Source organism: Phalaenopsis equestris, unplaced genomic scaffold, assembly GCF_001263595.1.
Source record: "Phalaenopsis equestris unplaced genomic scaffold, ASM126359v1 Scaffold000002, whole genome shotgun sequence".
Classification (NCBI taxonomy): Eukaryota; Viridiplantae; Streptophyta; class Magnoliopsida; order Asparagales; family Orchidaceae; genus Phalaenopsis; species Phalaenopsis equestris.
Window position 1 is genome coordinate 5413172 of NW_018164444.1, and position 6048 is coordinate 5419219.

The window sequence follows — 6048 nt, forward strand, 5'->3', positions numbered from 1 at the left end:
TGGTGATGGCGTGGAACCTCCTGATGAATTGCCTGAAAATTGATGCTAGTCCTAGAAACTATCATAGCTTGATGAAAGACTGCGGCGCGGTCTAGCTCACAATGACATCGATTTTTGTACGGTCCATTTGAATACTTGAGCTACACATGATATAGCCCAAAAAACATACCCGAACTGTCATCAAGTGGCACTTCTTTGGATGGGCATATATTTTTTTTTTGCTCGTAATACCTCGAAGATCGTCCTTAGGTGCTGCAAGCTCTCGTCGGATCAACTGTATACCGGAATGTCGTTGAAGTACCCCACTGATACACAAAAAAAAAAATCCAATTTTTCATATGTATTTAAGGATTATATTTGGTGATATTGCACTTTAATGAAATATATTTTCATGTTTTCTTGCTTGTATACTAAGTTTAGGCATTTGAAGCTTAAATGATGCAAAAAGTATAAAATTTGGAGTCAAAAGTGACGTTTTCCAAAAATTGAACTGACGCCTAAGCTCCAGAATACATAGAAGACAGCGCCTAGGCGCCAGAGACGATTATTTTCACAAATGCATTGAATCTGGACGGAGTTTGAAGGGGTGCATATGGAGACTCTTCGTAAATTCCCTGCATTATAAAAGAGTATTTTTATGTCAGGAAAAGTGGTGTGTTGAGTGTTAGTGAGTGAGGCGCGAGTTCCAAGTTGTGGGATAGTATTGCAAGTGTCTCTAAGGGTTGTAAGAGGAGAGGTAAAGTGAGATGTTTCTTATTCTTTACATTTCAATGAGAGATTTGAGTGTTATTGTAAAGAGAAAGAGATTCAAATGAATTTCATGGGATTTGCTCAGGGAAAAGATCGAGTTAAGTTGTTTTACTTTTTTTTTGTTTTGTAAACCTGTTTTTATATATAAATCCATGTTTTGTCGTATCTTCCTCATGAATCATGAGTAAATTTCTTTGTTCTTCTCCCTTCAAAGAGAAATGATCATGTGAATAATCAATATTGTAGTGCAATATTTTAATTTTATATTTGTGATGATTCAAACTTCGAATTCCATTTACTTTTCAATCTGACCAATTGATTTGTTAAAATTTGTTATGAAATATACGATCCGAGAGGGTTTTGCTTTCCACAACAAAATAAGAATCACATTCGATTTTATAGATAAGAATGTAGTCCATGAGATTGAGTGCAAATAGGTAGGAAAATATTCATTGATGACATGAAATTGGAGATTTTAGGGTGACAGACTAAAATTTTCAATTTGGTCCAGACATTTGGAAAAATAAAGCGAGATGTTAGCTCTCAGGCAAGGGGAGCGTGAGAACTTTGGATTGAGAGTCGGTATCTTCCCAACTTAACCACATATTTAGGGACTAAACACTGAATTAACTAATGTTCTTTATCACTTGTAAAAAAGATACATAATATAATTCCTCATATTTGATATACAATTTTCTTAATTTTGATAATTCACTGACTATAATCTCGTTGTAAGGAGAAACATGCTTTCTTAAAATTGAACTTTTGGTCACAAAACCTAGTTTAGTTTTTAGTAAATTTAACTTTGAAGTTCAGAGATTAGTATAGTAAACGTTGTTTCTTCAGTGACATTAAATAAATTTTGATTGTTTTCTTGCTTAAGTTTTCTATAGTTTAAATATTGTGCTTTTGCATGATTTTCCAGACAAAATTTCACCTCCCTGTGGGATTGTTGCTTAGGACTCCATTAGTGCCCTTTATTACTTAAGTGATACATATACTTGCATTTTAAATCTAGGGACTAATTGAAATTGAAAGTACACCTTAATTTACTAGGAGTAACAATTTTAGATATTTAGAGGAGAAAATTTATTGTGCTGAAGTAAATTTTATTGTAGTTAATTTGCATATTATTGAGTATAGCTGCCTTGTGTGTTATGATGTTGAAAAATATTTATAACACATAACAAAAACCCGCATCCTGAAACACCTGATTTGTCAGCTTCATAAAACTGCCGGGCGTGTTAGAACATCTGAATGGCATAAATGCCCACTCCTATAAGCCATCCTGCGTCCTAAGATTATTCAGATTTAGTGGTATCCACTTCGTAAGTCAATTTTAGAAAAGAGGGTGGTTCCGTGCAACTGATCTAAGAGATCATCCAAGCAAGGTATAGAGAAACAATACTTGATAGTGATCATGTTGATAAGCTTATTGTCAATGGACTTTCGCCATGAACCATCCTTCTTGGGTCCTATCAGGGCGGGGACAACACAAGAGCTGGTACTCTCTCTGGCCAACCCTCTCGCGACAAGATCCTTTACCTATTATTGCAACTCCTTGTACTCCGCAGTGCTCAATTTGAAGGCCGGTCGGTTTGCTAGCACTGATCCAGATATGAGATTTATTGCGTGCTGATTGTCTCTCAAGGGCGATAATGCTCTTGGAAGTCCGTTAATCATCACATTCTGGAAGTCACGTAGCATGGGACTGTATCAATGTCGATATCTCACTTTCTTTTTTAGTTCTCTCCAGTAGGACTAACACCATTGCCACTGGAGCATTTTGAACCGACTCCATGAAGGTGACTCTTGAGGCTAATGCCTCCTTTGTGTCGTCTAAACCTCTGACATTCTTGATAGGTAATAGTACGATCTATTTTTCACATTTTTAAATGAGTAAGTATTCTTGAAGGTGTTAGACTAAGCTTTGTAGTCAAACCGCTACGACCTCCCCTAACAGAATATGACACGCGTACCACACTTGCTCTTGTAATTAGTTTCTAATTGAGAATTTAACCAAGAACTGTTATCTACCCATATCTCATTTCCAATAAGAATAAAACTGAGGATTTTTCTATGCGGCCAATCCCAATTTCTTCACTATCAGCGTGGACGCCATATTTTCACAGCTTCCACCGTTGATAATCAAACCGCAAACTTTTCCCTTCACCATACATTTGGTGCGAAGGATATCGTGCCTTAAGCATGATTGATCTTTCTTTGGCTTTGACTGCAGAACTCTCTGTATGACTAACATCTCTCTTTCGTCACCCTGGAGCTGAAGTTTTTCTTTTGGAATATCCTCTAATTTCTCTTCCTACACTTCCTCGATGACACCTTGGTTTGTGAATGAAACAACTTGATCAACTCGTTGGACAGCGGGAGGCTGTGTGCTCTTAGTCATGGCATCTGAAACACCTAGCAGACAATGTACTAGGCGAGCTACTTTTTTCCGCCTTCTTTCCACTCAGATTCGTCTAATCATTCCTCTGTCCTGTCTTGCCAACTCTTCCAGTGGTATAATCTTGTCGGTCGCTGTAGCTGTTGTTGACTGCCCAACTGAGGACTGCTGTCTAAATGACGATTGTTGTTTGCTCTGTTTTTGTTATATTTTCACCTTAAAGACTGGTTTAGTCTTCCCTTAGTGACTAATATGACTGTAACTACATAACATTGCTAATAACGGGAATGGACTATGGTGTGTTCCTCTGGCTTGACAAACTCACACTTCATTTGCAACTGCTCAAACTATGCCGTGAACTCTTCTACTGATAGGTCTCTCTGCTGCAAGTGGTATGGTCTCAAAAAAATGTTCTAGCAGTAATGAGGTGGAAGATATTTTCTCTGCATTTCTTTCCTCTGCCTTTCCCACTCGGTAATCTTATCACTTCATTCTCTCTTCCTCGACTTTTCCAAGTTCCCATCAAACTCTGGTAGATCTACCCTGATGTCGAAATCCTCATGTCATGCATGTAAGCACAAAAAATTCCCTGTTTCTTCTGCTATTACACTATTTATTTCTTTTCCTTCTTTGTCGTTGCCTTTCCGAATCGCAACTTTCCTTTTCTTCTTCCCCCTTTTTCCTCCTCTTAGTTTTATATAAGATTGGACTAGGGCATCACAACACTGCCAATTCCTTAGCTCTCCCTCTCCTCGTCCTATAGCCACCAATACCCCTCCAATCCCCTCCTCCCTCTCCGTCTATTTTCGCTCAAAAGAATTAACCCTGTGACCGCACCCGTGCGATACAGTCGTGCTTTGAGCTTGTCAAGAAGCCAATGATGGAATCGTGACACTTTACTTTTCCCGTCTGCTCCTACCCCAAACCATCGAGGAAGGTAACCATCGTCTATCTCCCATTTCCCTTAGCCACACTTCAACATCTCTGGATCCTATAAATCCATCTTCCAACGGGGTTTCTTAACCCGAGATTTAAGGCAAACAGAGGAAAACAGGGTCTAAGAACCTATACATTTAATAAAGTTTTTATTTTTGTTATTTTTAGGGACAGGTATTATGCATGTAAATTCCCCAAAATTTTATTTAGAAATAAAAAAAAATTTCTTCCCATTCAAAAGAAAAACAAAAAAAGATATTATTTTAATTGTTTGCTAGGTTAATGTTTATAACTTCTTACTTTTAAAAATATTATAATAATAATAAATCATTAATGATAATAATAATAATAAATCATTAATGATAATAATAATAATAATAGCAATGAAAGTAGAGTAGGTTATACCTGATTTAATGATAAAACTCAACTGCATAATTATTTAATCTTATTTTTTAATTGGTGTAAGATCGATCGTCGAACGGTTAAATTGGTTGAGGTATCACATTTGTCGCCTTGAAGTAAGTAATTGCTCTTTATTATGGGATAAGCGTTTCCTTCCTAGTTAGTGGCGTTATCATTGCTAATTGTATTAGATTCTAAGTTAATTGTAAGGTTGTGATTCATACCCTTTAAATTTCATTCATATATTTATAGTAGTTTTTATTTTTGCTCATAATGACCTTAAGGTGTAATTAACGTTGCCGCATTGCTGATTAACTTTGTGCTTAATTGTTCACATTCCGTGATTTCAATATTTATTATTTTTTTTGTATCTTTGATATGATAAATCTCATCATTTCTATTTCATAGTTGTTTATAAATATTGGTGGACATTTTGTAGTTATATTCCAGTGTTTTGATTTTGATGCATCAAATATGACTGATATTACAATATTATTATGTCATTATTAAACTCTTTTGTTATGGCTAGCCGGATCGACAAATCCTCAGAGAAATCAATGAATTTTTATGGGATTGGTGGTACTTTTTATTATTCCAGGGTGTCATTGTAAACCAACCACACACACACACACACACACACACACACAGATATATATATATATATTGAGATTGATCAGTCATATCTATGTTAAAACACCTGATATTGTAATATATAAATATTTACATAAAAGTGCATGTGTAAATTTTATTATACACAATAAATTATTCTTTTTTGTTGTTCATACTGCATGTTTTATTAGTTTGTCGTTTATGATTTAATAAATCATTTTTATTTACTAAGTTTGATTTTAAACTCACCCGTTGATATTTTTATATAACATGTTTGACCCAGGCACTCACTGGACCGTATCCAGCGGAGCAAACTTTCTAACTTTATATTTACTTTCAGTATTTTTAGTTTCCTATTAGTTATTGTATTTCTCTTTCTAGGTTTTGGTAGTTGCTTCATTATTTTTATTTTAATTTCTCATTTTTTTTCAGTTGTATAAGTTGAACTCTTATTTATTGAATAAAATTAAATTATTTATTTCTTTTTTTATTATTTATATACCCTTTTTCTTTTGAAAATACAAAATAAGTTCAATTCTTTTCATCATGTCCTGTGTTCCCAGGCCTTCTGGACTTGTAGTGTTGCAGAGTGGTATCAGAGTCTTTGTTTTGTATTCAATTTCTCTTCTATTTTGTACTCCACAACCTTTATCTTTGTATCCCATATCCCTTGTCTACACATTACACGCTGTTGACCTCAATTTTCGTGAGGTCTAGTATTCCTCTTAGGGTTTAGGATCTAGCCTTAGGGACCTCCCTTGACTATCTTAGAACCTTAGAAGTGGTGCCCGCCTCGTTTTAATTCGACCTATTTCCGTCCTCTTTTGTGGTTCCAAGTGTGTGGTATCGACTTCTAGCATTTAGAAGGGTGAAACCAACATGAGGAAACCCAAAAGGGATCCCTATAGGACCTTTTGAGCCTTAGGGTGGCCTTCTGCACAATTCGC

General features: G+C 35.6%; 1 protein-coding gene across 5 annotated transcripts in view; it reads left to right on the top strand.

Annotated features, from left to right (window-relative positions):
- Positions 1–6048, top strand: part of LOC110018044 (formin-like protein 3) — a 114808-nt gene that overhangs the window by 11495 nt on the left and 97265 nt on the right. The window lies entirely within an intron of this gene.